Source organism: Oncorhynchus gorbuscha, linkage group LG14 (assembly GCF_021184085.1).
Source record: "Oncorhynchus gorbuscha isolate QuinsamMale2020 ecotype Even-year linkage group LG14, OgorEven_v1.0, whole genome shotgun sequence".
NCBI lineage: Eukaryota > Metazoa > Chordata > Actinopteri > Salmoniformes > Salmonidae > Oncorhynchus > Oncorhynchus gorbuscha.
In genome coordinates this window covers 39,663,552-39,680,616 of record NC_060186.1, presented here as the reverse complement: position 1 = coordinate 39,680,616, position 17,065 = coordinate 39,663,552, and the positions used below count along the sequence as shown (strand labels likewise).

Genomic DNA, 17,065 nt, shown 5'->3' with positions numbered 1-17,065 from the left:
TGTTATACCCACACCAATGATCAAGGACATCAGATGTTATACCCACACCAATGATCAAGGACATCAGATGTTATACCCACACCAATGACCAAGGACATCAGATGTTATACCCACACCAATGACCAAGGACATCAGATGTTATACCCACACCAATGACCAAGGACATCAGATGTTTTACCCACACCAATGATCAAGGACATCAGATGTTATACCCACACCAATGACCAAGGACATCAGATGTTTTACCCACACCAATGATCAAGGACATCAGATGTTATACCCATACCAATGACCAAGGACATCAGATGTTATACCCACACCAATGACCAAGGACATCAGCTGCAAATCTGTGCAATATCAGACTAAATTAGAGTAACAACCAAATAAAAAACAGGCAAACAGGGAATGTTCAATTACCCAAAAATACACTTTACTTTATTTCATATCATAAAGAACACCTGTGGAAATGGGCAGTGGATTTAGACATCCATCTGACTCCAAAACAAGACATGATTGAATAGTTGAATAGTGTCTAATCCAAATAATCAGCACAATGGCAGGTGTTAGTGCAGGGCTAGAACAGAAACCTGCACACCCAGTAGCTAGATCTCTACCAGCAAGGTTGGCCATCCATTTTCTAGGTCGATGCATTGTTGCTTTAACTGTATTGCTGTAGTCAAACAACTTATTCTAACAGTAAACCAATATCATATTCAGAGCATTCAGAAAGTATTCAGACCCCTTTCCTCATTTTGTTACGTTAACGTTAACAGTCTTATTCTAAAATGTATTAAATAATATTGTTTTCCAAATCAATCTACACACAATACCCCATAATGTCAACGTTTATGGTTGTACATTGTGATATCACTAAAACACTCCTATTACAATGTTTAAACATTCTACATTGTGACATAATGTCATTGATATCATGAAACAACTCCTTTATATATGTATTTTCTGATGTTTATTTAGAGCTCTTTTATCATAGAATCTCTTCCCACATTGATCACAGCTATAAGATTTCTCTCCTGTGTGTGTTCTCTGGTGTATAGTCAGATGGCTAGATGTAGTAAAACTCTTCCCACATTGATCACAGCTATAAGGTTTCAATCCTGTGTGTGTTCTCTGGTGTGATACCAGGTTGCTTGACCGAGTACAACTCTTCCCACATTGCTTACAGCTATAAGGCTTCTCTCCTGTGTGTGTTCTCTGGTGTAAAATCAAATGGCTAGATGTAACAAAACTCTTCCCACATTGAGTACAGCTATAAGGCTTCTCTCCTGTGTGTGTTCTCTGGTGTATAGTCAGATGGCTAGATGTAGTAAAACTCTTCCCACATTGATCACAGCTATAAGGTTTCTCTCCTGTGTGTGTTCTCTGGTGTGATACCAGGCTGCTTGATTGAGTAAAACTCTTCCCACATTGATCACAGCTATAGGGTTTCTCTCCTGTGTGTGTTCTCTGGTGTGATACCAGGTTGCTTGACTGAGTAAAACTCATCCAACATTGACTACAGCTATAAGGTTTATCTCCTGTGTGTTTTCTCTGGTGTGATACCAGGCTGCTTGACCGAGTAAAACTCTTCTCACATTGATTACAGCTATAATGTTTCTCTCCTGTGTGTGCTCTCAGATGTACTATCAGGCAGCTTGAGCTAGTAAAACTCTTCCCACATTGAATACAGATATAAGGTTTCTCTCCTGTGTGTGCTCTCAGATGTACCATCAGGCCGTTTGAGCGAGTAAAACTCTTCCCACATTGATCACAGCTATAAGGTTTCTCTCCAGTGTGAATTCTCATGTGTACCTTTAGTGAATTTGATCTTAAGTAACTCTTCCCACAATCAAAACAGTGGTGAGATTTCTCTCCTGTGTGTGTTCGCAGGTGTACTTTAAGTTCTGATGAAGATTTGCAACCTTTCCCACAGTCAGAGCAGCGGTGAGATTTCTTCCCTGTGGGTCTCCGCTTGTGTTTCTTGAGGTGCCCTGAGGTGCCCTTCTCTGCCTCGTCAGCTTCATGATGTTGTAGAGACTCGCCAGAGGATCCACGGTAGTCACGTCTCTCTCCTAAAGTCAGACAGATGGTTAAGGCCACAACAGCAGAAATCCACTGTAAAAGGTGATACCAACATGATAGATGATGTTGAACAACAATTGACATCTGTAATGAATGTTACAATTATCTTAAGACAGTCAAGTGAGCAACAAGTAATATTTTTTATTGTTTTCACATTAGTAGTAACATCAATGATTGTAGGCTAGAAATAAGTTATTAAAGTTGTTGAAATCCTAAGCGCTGTGCCAGACGACTTTTGGTCTCCAATATAGGCCCCTTTCTGTGTTTGCTAAAATTGTCACGAGGGCAATGTAGACTCAATTTGGTTGTAGAAACTCATCCATGCTAATGCAGAAACCACTAGTTATACCAATAACATAGACCTACTGTAGGACCCATAACTTCACCTAATAATAACAAGATAGACTTCGGACTATAGATCATTTAATATTTCAGGTAAAACATGGAAAAAACCCAGATAATTTTGTGAATAATCCCACTAGGCTACTCTGTAATGTGTTGTCATTCTAAATGTCCTGAATAAAGGACATCAAGGAACAGTTCTTTACACATTATGAGCTAAGTATCTCCGTGTGCAGACAGACGACCTAGAATCCGGCGCCGACAGAGATGGCCGCCTCGCCGCGCGTTCCTAGGAAACTATGCAGGTTTTTGTTTTTGTACGTGTTATTTCTTACATTAGTACCCCAGGTCATCTTAGGTTTCATTACATACAGTCGAGAAGAACTATTGAATATAAGATCAGCATCAACTCATCAGTACGACCAAGAATATGATTTTCACAAAGCGGATCCTGTGTTCTGCCTTTCAACCAGGACAACGGAATGGATCCCAGCCGGCGACCCAAAAAAACGACTCCGCAAAAGAGGGAAACGAGGCGGTCTTCTGGTCAGACTCCGGAGACGGGCACATCGTGCACCACTCCCTAGCATTCTTCTCGCCAATGTCCAGTCTCTTGACAACAAGGTTGATGAAATCCGAGCAAGGGTAGCATTCCAGAGGGACATCAGAGACTGTAACGTTCTTTGCTTCACGGAAACATGGCTCACTGGAGAGACGCTATCGGAGGCGGTGCAGCCAGCGGGTTTCTCCACGTATCGCGCCGACAGAAACAAACATCTTTCTGGTAAGAAGAGGGGCGGGGGCGTATGCCTTATGGCTAACGAGACGTGATCACAGAAACATACAGGAACTCAAATCCTTCTGTTCACCTGATTCAGAATTCCTCACAATCAAATGTCGACCGCATTATCTACAAAGAGAATTCTCTTCGATTATAATCACAGCCGTATATATTCCCCCCCAAGCAGACACATCGATGGCTCTGAACAAACTTTATTTGACTCTTTGCAAACTGGAATCCATACATCCTGAGGCTGCATTCATTGTAGCTGGGGATTTTAACAAGGCTAATCTGAAAACAAGACTCCCTAAATTGTATCAGCATATCGATTGCGCAACCAGGGCTTGGATCATTGTTATTCTAACTTCCGCGACGCATATAAGGCCCTGCCCAGCCCTCCTTTCGGAAAAGCTAACCACGACTCCATTTTGCTGATCCCTGCCTACAGACAGAAACTAAAACAAGAAGCTCCCACGCTGAGGTCTGTCCAACGCTGGTCAGACCAAGCTGATTCCACACTCCAAGACTGCTTCCATCATGTGGACTGGGATATGTTTCGTATTGCATCAGATAACAACATTGACGAATACGCTGATTAGGTGTGCGAGTTCATTAGTGCGTTGAAGATGTCATTCCCATAGCAACGATTAAAACATTCCCAAACCAGAAACCGTGGATTGATGGCAGCATTCTCGTGAAACTGAAAGAGCGAACCACTGCTTTTAATCAGGGCAAGGTGACTGGTAACATGACCGAATACAAACAGTGCAGCTATTCCCTCCGCAAGGCTATCAAACAAGCTAAGCGTCAGTATAGAGACAAAGTAGAATCTCAATTCAACGGGTCAGACACAAGAAGTATGTGGCAGGGTCTACAGTCAATCACGGACTACAAGAAGAAAACCAGCCCAGTCACGGACCAGGATGTCTTGCTCCCAGGCAGACTAAATAACTTTTTTGCCCGCTTTCAGGACAATACAGTGCCACTGACACTGCCTGCAACATTTAAACGTGTTAACCCTCGCAGCGCTGCAGGCCCAGACGGCATCCCAAGCCGTGCCCTCAGAGCATGCGCAGACCAGCTGGCCTGTGTGTTTACGGACATATTCAATCAATCCCTATACCAGTCTGCTGTTCCCACATGCTTCAAGAGGGCCACCATTGTTCCTGTTCCCAAGAAAGCTAAGGTAACTGAGCTAAACGACTACCGCCCCGTAGCACTCACTTCCGTCATCATGAAGTGCTTTGAGAGACTAGTCAAGGGCCATATCACCTCCACCCTACCTGACACCCTAGACCCACTCCAATTTGCTTACCGCCCAATAGGTCCACAGACGATGCAATCTCAACCACACTGCACACTGCCCTAACCCATCTGGACAAGAGGAATACCTATGTGAGAATGCTGTTCATCGACTACAGCTCGGCATTCAACACCATAGTACCCTCCAAGCTCGTCATCAAGCTCGAGACCCTGGGTCTCGACCCCACCCTGTGCAACTGGGTACTGACGGGCCGCCCCCAGGTGGTGAGGGTAGGTAACAACCTCTCCACTCCGCTGATCCTCAACACTGGGGCCACACAAGGGTGCGGTCTGAGCCCTCTCCTGTACTCCCTGTTCACCCCGACTGCGTGGCCACGCACATCTCCAACTCAATCATCAAGTTTGAGGACAACACAACAGTGGTAGGCTTGATTACCAACAACGACGAGACGGCCTACAGGGAGGAGGTGAGGGCCCTCGGAGTGTGGTGTCAGGAAAATAACCTCACACTTAACGTCAACAAAACTAAGGAGATGATTGTGGACTTCAGGAAACAGCAGAGGGAACACCCCCCTATCCACATCGATGGAACAGTAGTGGAGAGGGTAGTAAGTTTTAAGTTCCTCGGCATACACATCACAGACAAACTGAATTGGTCCACTCACACAGACAGCATCGTGAAGAAGGCGCAGCAGTGCCTCTTCAACCTCAGGAGGCTGAAGAAATTCGGCTTGTCACCAAAAGCACTCAAACTTCTACAGATGCACAATCAAGAGCATCCTGACGGGCTGTATCACCGCCTGGTACGGCAACTGCTCCGCCCACAACCGTAAGGCTCTCCAGAGGGTAGTGAGGTCTGCACAACGCATCACCGGGGGCAAACTACCTGCCCTCCAGGACACCTACACCACCCGATGTTACAGGAAGGCCGTAAAGATCATCAAGGACAACCACCCGAGCCACTGCCTGTTCACCCCGCTATCATCCAGAAGGCGAGGTCAGTACAGGTGCATCAAAGCTGGGACCGAGAGACTGAAAAACAGCTTCTATCTCAAGGCCATCAGACCACTAACATTGAATGGCTGCTGCCAACACACTGACTCAACTCCAGTCACTTTAATAATGGGAATTGATGTAAAATATATCACTAGCCACTTTAAACAATGCTACCTAATATAATGTTTACATACCCTACATTATTCATCTCATATGTATACATATATACTGTACTCTATATTTATTTATTTATTTTTTTATTTCACCTTTATTTAACCAGGTAGGCTAGTTGAGAACAAGTTCTCATTTGCAACTGCGACCTGGCCAAGATAAAAGCATAGCAGTGTGAACAGACAACACAGAGTTACACATGGAATAAACAATTAACAAGTCAGTAACACAGTAGAAAAAAAAAATGGGCAGTCTATATACAATGTGTGCAAAAGGCATGAGGAGGTAGGCGAATAATACAGTTTTGCAGATTAACACTGGAGTGATAAATGATCAGGTCATGTACAGGTAGAGATATTGGTGTGCAAAAGAGCAGAAAAATAAATAAATAAAAACAGTATAAAAAAAGTATGGGAATGAGGTAGGTGAAAATGGGTGGGCTATTTTCCTATAGACTATGTACAGCTGCAGCGATCGGTTAGCTGCTCGGATAGCTGATGTTTGAAGTTGGTGAGGGAGATAAAAGTCTCCAACTTCAGCGATTTTTGCAATTCGTTCCAGTCACAGGCAGCAGAGTACTGGAACGAAAGAGATACACCTGCTGGAGCGCGTGCTACGGATGGGTGTTGCCATCGTGACCAGTGAACTGAGGTAAGGCGGAGCTTTACCTAGCATGGACTTGTAGATGACCTGGAGCCAGTGGGTCTGGCGACGAATATGTAGTGAGGGCCAGCCGACTAGAGCATACAAGTCGCAGTGGTGGGTGGTATAAGGTGCTTTAGTGACAAAACGGATGGCACTGTGATAGACTGCATCCAGTTTGCTGAGTAGAGTGTTGGAAGCCATTTTGTAGATGACATCGCCGAAGTCGAGGATCGGTAGGATAGTCAGTTTAACTAGGGTAAGCTTGGCAGCGTGAGTGAAGGAGGCTTTGTTGCGGAATAGAAAGCCGACTCTTGATTTGATTTTCGATTGGAGATGTTTGATGTGGGTCTGGAAGGAGAGTTTGCAGTCTAGCCAGACACCTAGGTACTTATAGATGTCCACATATTCAAGGTCGGAACCATCCAGGGTGGTGATGCTAGTCGGGCATGCGGGTGCAGGCAGCGATCGGTTGAAAAGCATGCATTTGGTTTTACTCGCATTTAAGAGCAGTTGGAGGCCACGGAAGGAGTGCTGTATGGCATTGAAGCTCGTTTGGAGGTTAGATAGCACAGTGTCCAATGACGGGCCGAAAGTATATAGAATGGTGTCGTCTGCGTAGAGGTGGATCAGAGAATCGCCCGCAGCAAGAGCAACATCATTGATATACACAGAGAAAAGAGTCGGCCCGAGAATTGAACCCTGTGGCACCCCCATAGAGACTGCCAGAGGACCGGACAGCATGCCCTCCGATTTGACACACTGAACTCTGTCTGCAAAGTAATTGGTGAACCAGGCAAGGCAGTCATCCGAAAAACCGAGGCTGTAGAGTCTGCCGATAAGAATATGGTGATTGACAGAGTCGAAAGCCTTGGCTGTATCACTAGCCACTTTAACTATGCCACTTTGTTTACATACTCATCTCATATGTATATACTGTACTCGACACCATCTACTGTATCTTGCCTATGCTGCTCTGTACCATCACTCATTCATATATCTTTATGTACATATTGTTTATCCCCTTACACTGTGTATAAGACAGTAGTTTTGGAATTGTTAGTTAGATTACTTGCTGGTTATTACTGCATTGTCGGAACTAGAAGCACAAGCATTTCGCTACACTCGCATTAACATCTGCTAACCATGTGTATGTGACAAATAACATTTGATTTGATTTGTCTAACGAGACCCTACTGTAAATCGAGCAGACAATAACATCAATTTGTAAGGGATGTTGGATCCAACATGGTGCACAGCATAACTGTCTTTACCAGAGTAATGAATGAAGAAGCACTTTGGTTGTTGTTGCATGTTGTGATGTTTGTCATTTGACTGGCATTCAGAAAATTATTTCCTGGATCCGCATATGATAGTTGAACATATGACTAACAAAACAGCTACAGTATTAAGTATTATGTGTAATTATTGAATGACCGCGTTAATGACAGTATCCATTTGGGTGTTGTGAATCAACTTAAGGTGACTCAGAACCATTGGATTTAGCAAACTGAAATGATTTAGAATTGCTGTGCCCATGAAAACTGTTTCCCCAGCGTAACATAAGGAGCCACTAAATGTTACTTAGTTAGAGAGCATTTCAGAGATCTGAAATCAAAACACTGTCCGACAGCAAGATCCAATATTTAAGTTGAAGTTCATCATATGACAAGCTTAACATTATGACTATAACTACTGTTCCCGGAAGGAGGGAAACTAGGTACATCATACTTGTTAAATCCGCAACTCGCTGGAAGCCCCGCCTTCCACAGGTGATGAGTGTTAGGCTCGGAATTATTCCTTCAATTTAATACCGCCCTTCACCGACCAGGAAGGGACGGGGACAAACAGGTGTTGTACATCTTTCCCAAGGTAATTTTTTCTTCACCTCAAATATTTTCAGCTCTCGCCCTTTTGATAACCACTCAGAATAAAACGGAAAAATGTAATGCTCTGATCCAGTGGAAATGTCATAAAATACCTGATTACTTCTTATCCCTTGAACAAATAGAGAACTCACTGGCGCAGGAAACTGAGGGCCCAGAATATTTCATACAATGTTGCAAGTTTGCTATCTCGAGTTTTGGGCTGACCCAGTTGATAGTTGATACAATGTTTAAAGTTTGGCCATGTGCAGCCAATGTGATTTATAGGATATGTATTTCTATTAGGATATTTTCTAGCTGCAGAATGCAATGTTTTTATTTGTTGGCAAAGATAATAGTTTCAGAATAATGTTTGTTTTTCGAACAGGTTTGCTATTTTATTTCAGTTTACTAAATAGTTTTTCCCTAAACTATTTTTCTATAATAAGCATGGAGGTTTCCCCCATCAACCAGTCACAAGTACTGGCGACAAAGCGCCTTGTAACCTAGCTGGGAATGGGACAGACGGAACCCTTCTGTGGTAACAGACAGGGGCGATTTGGAATCAAATCTAATTCCCAGGAATGGGGTTCATCTGAACCACAGAGACTGTGTGTGCGATAATAACATAGCCGTGTCCAACCCTGCTAGTTCCCTCGACTCCGCAACCAACCACTAATCTCCAACAGGGCCCTTAACCTGTATCACTTGACACCTCATAGTGAGCTACAGGTAGGAATCAGCAATGAATCACAAAAATGAGACACCTCTGGGGAAGGGTGTAAGCAACATTAAAAAATATATATACAGTGGGGAGAACAAGTATTTGATACACTGCCAATTTTGCAGGTTTTCCTACTTACAAAGCATGTAGAGATCTGTCATTTTTATCATAGGTACACTTCAACTGTGAGAGACGGAATCTAAAACAAAAATCCAGAAAATCACATTTTATGATTTTTAAGTAGTTAACTTGCATTTTATTGCATGAGATAAGTATTTGATCACCTACCAACCAGTAAGAATTCCAGCTCTCACAGACCTGTTAGTTTTTCTTTAAGAAGCCCTCCTGTTCTCCACTCATTACCTGTATTAACTGCACCTGTTTGAACTCGTTACCTGTATAAAAGACTCCTGTCCACACACTCAATCAAACAGACTCCAACCTCTCCACAATGGCCAAGACCAGAGAGCTGTGTAAGAACATCAGGGATAAAATTGTAGACCTGCACAAGGCTGGGATGGGCTACAGGACAATAGGCAAGCAGCTTGGTGAGAAGGCAACAACTGTTGGCGCAATTATTAGAAAATTAGGGAAGTTCTAGATGACGGTCAATCACCCTCTGTCTGGGGCTCCATGCAAGATCTCAGCTCGTGGGGCATCAATGATCATGAGGAAGGTAAGGGATCAGCCCAGAACTACACGGCAGGACCTGGTCAATGACCTGAAGAGAGCTGGGACCCCAGTCTCAAAGAAAACCATTAGTAACACACTACGCCGTCATGGATTAAAATCCTACAGCGCATGCAAGGTCCCCCTGCTCAAGCCAGCGCATGTCCAGGCCCGTCTGAAGTTTGCCAATGACCATCTGGATGATCCAGAAGAGGAATGGGAGAAGGTCATGTGGTCTGATGAGACAAAAATAGAGCTTTTTAGTCTAAACTCCACCCGCAGAGTTTGGAGGAAGAAGAAGGATGAGTACAACCCCAAGAACACCAACCCTGAAGCATGGAGGTAGAAGCATCATTCTTTGGGGATGCTTTTCTGCAAAGGGGACAGGACGACTGCACCGTATTGAGGGGAGGATGGATGGGGTAATGTATCGCGAGATCTTGGCCAACGACCTCCTTCCCTCAGTAAGAGCATTGAAGATGGGTCGTGGCTGGGTGTTCCAGCATGACAACGACCCGAAACACACAACCAGGGCAACTAAGGAGTGGCTACGTAAGAAGCATCTCAAGGTCCTGGAGTGGCCTAGCCAGTCTCCAGACCTGAACCCAATAGAACATCTTTGGAGGGACCTGAAAGTCCATATTGCCCAGCGACAGCCCCGAAACCTGAAGGATCTGGAGAAGGTCTGTATGGAGGAGTGGGCCAAAATCCCTGCTGCAGTGTATGCAAACCTGGTCAAGAACTACAGGAAACGTATGATCTCTAATTGCAAACCATGTAAATTGTTCGGTGTCGATTTTATGAATTGTTCAGCAGTCGTATGGCTTGGGGATAGAAGCTGTTGAGGAGGCTTTTGGTCCTAGACTTGACGCTCAGGTACCGCTTGCCGTGCTGTAGCAGAGAAAATAGTCTATAACTTGGGTGACTGGAGTCTCTGACAATTTTATGGGCTTTCCTCTGACACCGCCTATTATATAGATCCTGGATGGCAGGAAGCTTGGCCCCAGTGATGTACTGGGCCGTTCGCACTACCCTTTGTAGCGCCTTAGGGTTAGATGCCGAGCAGTTGCCATACCAGGCGGTGATGCAACTGGTCAGGATGCTCTCGATGGTGCAGCTGTATTACCTTTTGAGGATCTGGGGACCCATGCCAGATCTTTTCAGTCTCCTGAGTGGGAAGAGGTTTTGTTGTGCCATCTTCACAACTGTATTGGTATATACCCACGTGGGTGATTGAAATATGAACTGAGGTCCACACTCCAGTCCAGTTGATGGTGGTAATGCACCTTAAAGTTGGTTGCCAACCGCCATAAAAAGGCCAAAGAAGAAAAAGAAGCCTGAAGGAAGGAGAAAAGACTAGAAACTAATTTGGTTTACCGTTTGGGGCATCGCAACTGGTTACCTATTTTGATGTGATATGAAAGTATTGTGTGAAATGATTGATGTGAGAGAAAAAAGCTTATATTTAAAATTTTGATTTTCAAAATCTGGGTTCTGATGGGGTATGACAGTTGAACTAAGATCATGAGGCATTTCTATGTGATTTCTTCAAGAAACAATGGGTACATGTCATTAATGTATTAGTCCCAAAATGGATGTAACAACTGCTGATTTCCCCTTTAAGAGTATATCTTGGGATAAGCTAATAGGAGATATTGAGGACTATAGTAGTTCAGGCATTGTCATTGGATGCATTTGATCAATTGTTAACGTTTTGTTGATGGTCCACTCTTGATGTTCTACAGTTCCAGTGTAGCTTCAGCCATTCCTACAGAACATTAAAGTGTAGAACCCCTTTACTGCATATTGGTTCAACAACTGCAGAGACGGTACTTACTGGTGTTAAACAGATCTCCAACCTCCTCTTCTTCCTCCAATGTGACAGTAATCTCTCCCTGCTCTTCTTTCAATCCAAACACTGCAACCTCCTCTTTCTCCTCTTCTTTTACTGTAACATCTTCCTCATCTTTCACTCTGAACGCGTCTTCTTCTTCTTTCACGGTAACAGCCTCACCCTCTACTTGTTTTTGTATTGTAACAGCCTCCTCTTCCTTCTCCTCTTTCACGATAGCTTCTTTCTCCGCCCAGCAGATCTTCTCTTCTTTAGCAGGAGGAGAGTAGTTTAGTGAACTCATGGTCGGAGATATTAGCTAGCTAGCATTAGCGACTAGCCTTGTTCTAATCTAATTTAGCAAACCAGCAAGCTGACAAAAAAACGTAAATATATAATTAAATGGGCCAACAAGTACATACGACAGAAGTGTGTTTAATACACATCGACTAATATACACCAAAACAGTGTACAGAGCGTTAATGTTGTAGCTATGTTTGCTAGAAAGCGACCGAGGTGCCTGACTAGCTGTTGTTGTAGAAGCAGCGTCCCGTCCACTAGATTATACGTCACACTGGCAGCATCGCCTGAACCTAAAAGACGCACATTGCCATCTGCTGACTGGAATGGGCAACGCAGTTGAGGAACCAAAAGTTTATTTTTCATTTATTTCATAAAAATGTAATGTTATATTAAGTCGTTCAAAGAGAAGCATGTGTTGATTGATTCGTTTTCAATGAGTGAGAATTTAAAACAAATTTTACACCCATTACATATTTGCATTGAACCATACTTCTGACATAGATCATTTTGACCCCGGAGGCATATCTCGCTTCTTTGTATACATCAATGATGTCGCTCTTGCTGCTGGTGAGTCTCTGATCCACCTCTACGCAGACGACACCATTCTGTATACTTCTGGCCCTTCTTTGGACACTGTGTTAACAACACTCCAGGCAAGCTTCAATGACATACAACTCTCCTTCCGTGGCCTCCAACTGCTCTTAAATACAAGTAAAACTAAATGCATGCTCTTCAACCAATCGCTGCCTGCACCTGCCCCCCTGTCCAACATCACTACTCTGGACGACTCTGACTTAGAATACGTGGACAACTACAAGTACCTCAGAGTGGCAGGGTAGCCTAGAGGTTAGAGCGTTGGACTTGTAACTGGAAGGTTGCAAGTTCAAATCCCGAGCTGACAAGGTACAAATCTGCTGTTCTACCCCTGAACAGGCAGTTAACCCACTGTCCCTAGGCTGTCATTGAAAATAAGAATTTGTTCTTAACTGACTTACCTAGTTAAATAAAGGTGATTGGTAGGATGGTCAGTTTTACAAGGGTATGTTTGGCAGCATGAGTGAAGGATGCTTTGTTGTGAAATAAGAGATTTAACTTTGGATTGGAGATGTTTGATGTGGGTCTGGAAGGAGAGTTTACAGTCTAACCAGACACCTAGGTTTTTTATTTATTTATTTTAATTTTACCTTTATTTAACTAGGCAAGTCAGTTAAGAACAAATAGCCTCCAATACCCTACTCAACTAATTGGATGCAGTCTATCACAGTGCAATCCGTTTTGTCACCAAAGCTCCATATACTACCCACCATTGCGACCTGTACGCTCTCGTTGGCTGGCCCTCGCTTCATACTCGTCGCCAAACCCACTGGCTCCATGTCATCTACAAGACTCTGCTAGGTAAAGTCCCCCCTTATCTCAGCTCGCTGGTCACCATAGCATCTCCCACATGTAGCACGCGCTCCAGCAGGTATATCTCTCTGTTTACCCCTAAAAACCAATTCTTTCTTTGGCCGCCTCTCCTTCCAGTTCTCTGCTGCCAATGATTGGAACGAACTACAAAAATCTCTGAAACTGGAAACACTTATCTCCCTCACTAGCTTTAAGCACCAACTGTCAGAGCAGCTCACAGATTACTGCACCTGTACATAGCCCACCTATAATTTAGCCCAAACAACTACCTCTTTCCCTACTTATTTTATTTATTTATTTTGCTCCTTTGCATCCCATTATTTTTATTTCTACTTTGCACATTCTTCCACTGCAAATCTACCATTCCAGTGTTTTACTTGCTATATTGTATTTACTTTGCCACCATGGCCTTTTTTTGCCTTTACCTCCCTTATCTCACCTCATTTGCTCACATCGTATATAGACTTGTTTATACTGTATTATTGACTGTATGTTTGTTTTACTCCATGTGTAACTCTGTGTCGTTGTATGTGTTGAACTGCTTTGCTTTATCTTGGCCAGGTCGCACTTGTAAATGAGAACTTGTTCTCAACTTGCCTACCTGGTTAAATAAAGGTGAAATAAAATATAATAAAATAAATAAATAAAAAGTGGTTTATTCAATTCTTCCAATTTTTCATGACTTTGTCAATCAACTTGTTCTTAATAAATCTAAATAATGGTTTAGTGTTTCTGTATCAAAATGGACTTTTAACAATTTCAAATCCTTTGGAGTAATTTTGACCCCAGGCAAAAGCACCTTGATAAATAGGACATTTATTTAAAATCCAAATCAAATCACATTCTATTGGTCACATACACATGTTTAGCAGATATTATTGCAGGTGTATCGAAATGCTTGTGTTTCTATCTCCGACAGTGCAGTACTATCTGATAAGTAATATCTAACAGCACCCCACCAATCAGGCCTTTATGGTAGAGAGGCCAGACGGAAGCCACTCCTCAGTAAAAGGTACATGGCAGCCCGCTTGGAGTTTGCCAAAAGGCACCTGAAGGACTCTCAGACCATGAGAAACAAGATTCTCTGGTCTGATTAAGCAAAAATTGAACTCTTTGGCCTGAATGCCAAGTGTCACGTCTGGAGGAAAATTGGCACCATCCCTAAGTTGAAGCATGGTGGTGGAAACATCATACTGTGGAGATGCTTTTCAACAGCAGTGCAAATTGTCCACTGATATTGGTGTAATTTCTCACCCATTTTGTCTGTATGAAAGTTAATTTCCCCTCAGGCACACACATTAGTTATTTGTTATTATGAAGGTCATTTGTGTAGAATGTACTTTTCCCCACTACTCTTTACATTGCTTATTTATATTCAGTGGCCTGACTGCATCCAGACTATGTCAAAGGCCCATCCTGATAGATCTGAACCTAATGCAGCTTGCTGTGATTGGATGACAGAAGTCACATTTAGGTACCAGATTCCAAGAACACAGGATGAGATGTTACTATCCTGTGTGCAAGCACTTCCAAGAGTTAATGAACAGTGAGCCTGGTGAAATTTGGGGAGCGCATCGTCAGTAGTGTACCTTTGGTTCCTAGGGTGTTTCGGCCTTTCACACTATACACCCTCCCCAAAGGCGGCCAGCGACAGGGTGATCAATCCTACGCTTGCGTCCCATTCCCAATTAATCATAGGAGTTGCCTTGTTGTTGATAGCCAACATCCAATGGGACTATGCATGGCAGGGGCGTCCTCCTCCCTGAGTCAAGCATTGTTGACCGCATACCTCCTGGCCCTCTCACTTCGGGGCCCAGCTGGGGTCTTTCCTCTTCATCCAGAGCCACTGACTGCTGCCTTCTGCCGCCTCCGATACAGCTTTGATTGCCGAACGCTGGCTCTGGCCCTTAATTCCAAGGTCTCTAAGCAGTCTGGTTGTAGATGTTGCCACAAAACCTCTGCAGCCAACCTCCACTGGTCGGACTTCTGTGTTCCAGCCATGATGCCGTGCTTCGGCAGCTAGATCGGCATAGCGCAGATGTTTTCGCTCATAAGCCTCATCTACTGAGTCCTCCCAGGGTACTGTGAGCTCAATGATGAAGACCTTCTTGAGCGAACGGGACCAGAGCACCATGTCAAGTCTTAGGGAAACACAAGTTGCCGGCCAATGTCAACTAGCATTTTCCAGTCGCGGGCCAAGCGCAGCTGGTCTCGCTCTAATGGTGTTGAGGCGCTCTTCGGTGGTTTAGCCCCTTCGCAGACAAAGTTAGTCCGTAAGGGGTGTGACGCTGCTGGGGATGGTAGGGAGTTGGTGGCAGCTCGCTTGTCCTCCAGGGCGGACGCAAGGTTTTTAAGGACTTGGTTGTGACGCCAAGTGTAGCGTCCTTGGGTGAGGCTTGTTTTACACCCTGTGAGAATGTGCCTGAGGTTGGCTGGCATGGAACAGAGGGCACAGTCCGGATCTTCACCATACCATTGGTGAAGTGTAACTGAGGCCATAGATGCTCCATATCCATTACTTTGAGTGTTTATTATAATATGACTAAATGTGTTTCTGTGTTGCAGGGTGGATTTATCATTTTCAACAAATGTACTGGGTTCGTTGAAAAGTGATACTAAATTTACATACCATGCACTATTTTGACAGTGGAAGATATGCTGAATTTATACTATTTTCCATCCTAAAATGGACGAAGATACATGCTGCTTTTGCACAGATTTGTTCATTGGTTTTGCAAGAGGCTGTTGATTGGTCAGTCATTGGGTTCATTTGTTTTACAATATGTTCAAATCAAGCTTTATTTATACAGCACCTTTCAGACATGGATGCAACACAATGGCTTCAGAGAAAAAATCTAAAACAATGAAAATAAACATTTACACTCTAACCAGGCTACCTGCCGCCCCAAATATGTGTTGCTTATGCCAAAGTCTGTTGATTGGTCGGTCATTGGTTTCGCAATATGTTCAAATCAAACTTTATTTATATAGCAAATTTCCGACCATGGCTTTACATAAAGAAAACAATGAAAAACTCACATTTACTACACAACAAACATAAGAGGATAAAAAACTGAAGATTAACAACTGAAAGACTAATGAGCATTTTAAGGAAAATGATATTGAAATGTCATTGATTCAAATATGAACAATTGGATGCAATATACAACCCAAAATATAAGCTTGTTTTACTACATTGTTTGTTATTACGTTCCCCAGCAGGAAAACGAGAAATGTCCCTTAAATAGAAGACGGAACTAACAAAGAGTCACTGACAACAACTAAACAGGTGGGGTTTTAGGAGCAGTTCTGAAAGACACTATGGGGGTGTCCACTGAAAGTTGACTAGTAACAACAACTGCGACATAAAAGGCACCCCCCCATGAGACCCACTAAATCTGCCCAAGAAGAGGCAAACAAAAGAAAAAACCAACACCAAACTTAAAGACAGTAGTAAACCAAAAAAGGTGGAGCAACGAAAGGTGTTGACTCTCCACATCTATCACAGACTGGAACATGTTCTGGGATTCTTCCGATGACATTGAGGAATACACCACATCAGTCACTGGCTTTACCAATAAGTGCATTGAGGACGTCGTCCCCACAGTGACTGTACGTACATACCCCAACCAGAAGCCATGGATTACAGGCAACATTCCCACTGAGCTAAAGGGTAGAGCTGCCGCTTTCAAGGTACGGGACTCTAATCCGGAAGCTTACAAGAAATCCCGCTATGCCCTGCGACGAACCATCAAACAGGCAAAGTGTCAATACAGCGCTAAGATTGAATCATACTACACCGGTTCTGACGTTTGTCGGATGTGGCAGGGCTTGCAAACTATTACAGACTACAAAGGGAAGCACAGCCGCAAGCTGCCCAGTGACACGAGCCTACCAGATGAGCTAAATCACTTCTATGCTTACTTCGAGGCAAGCAACACTGAGGCATGCATGAGAGCATCAGCTGTTATGGACGACTGTGTGATCACGCT

At 43.6% G+C, this 17,065-nt stretch overlaps 1 pseudogene; it reads right to left on the bottom strand.

Annotated features, from left to right (window-relative positions):
* Positions 1-423: 423 nt before the first annotated feature.
* On the bottom strand, positions 424-11,905 carry LOC123994927 (annotated as a pseudogene).
* Between the last annotated feature and the right edge of the window lie 5,160 nt (positions 11,906-17,065).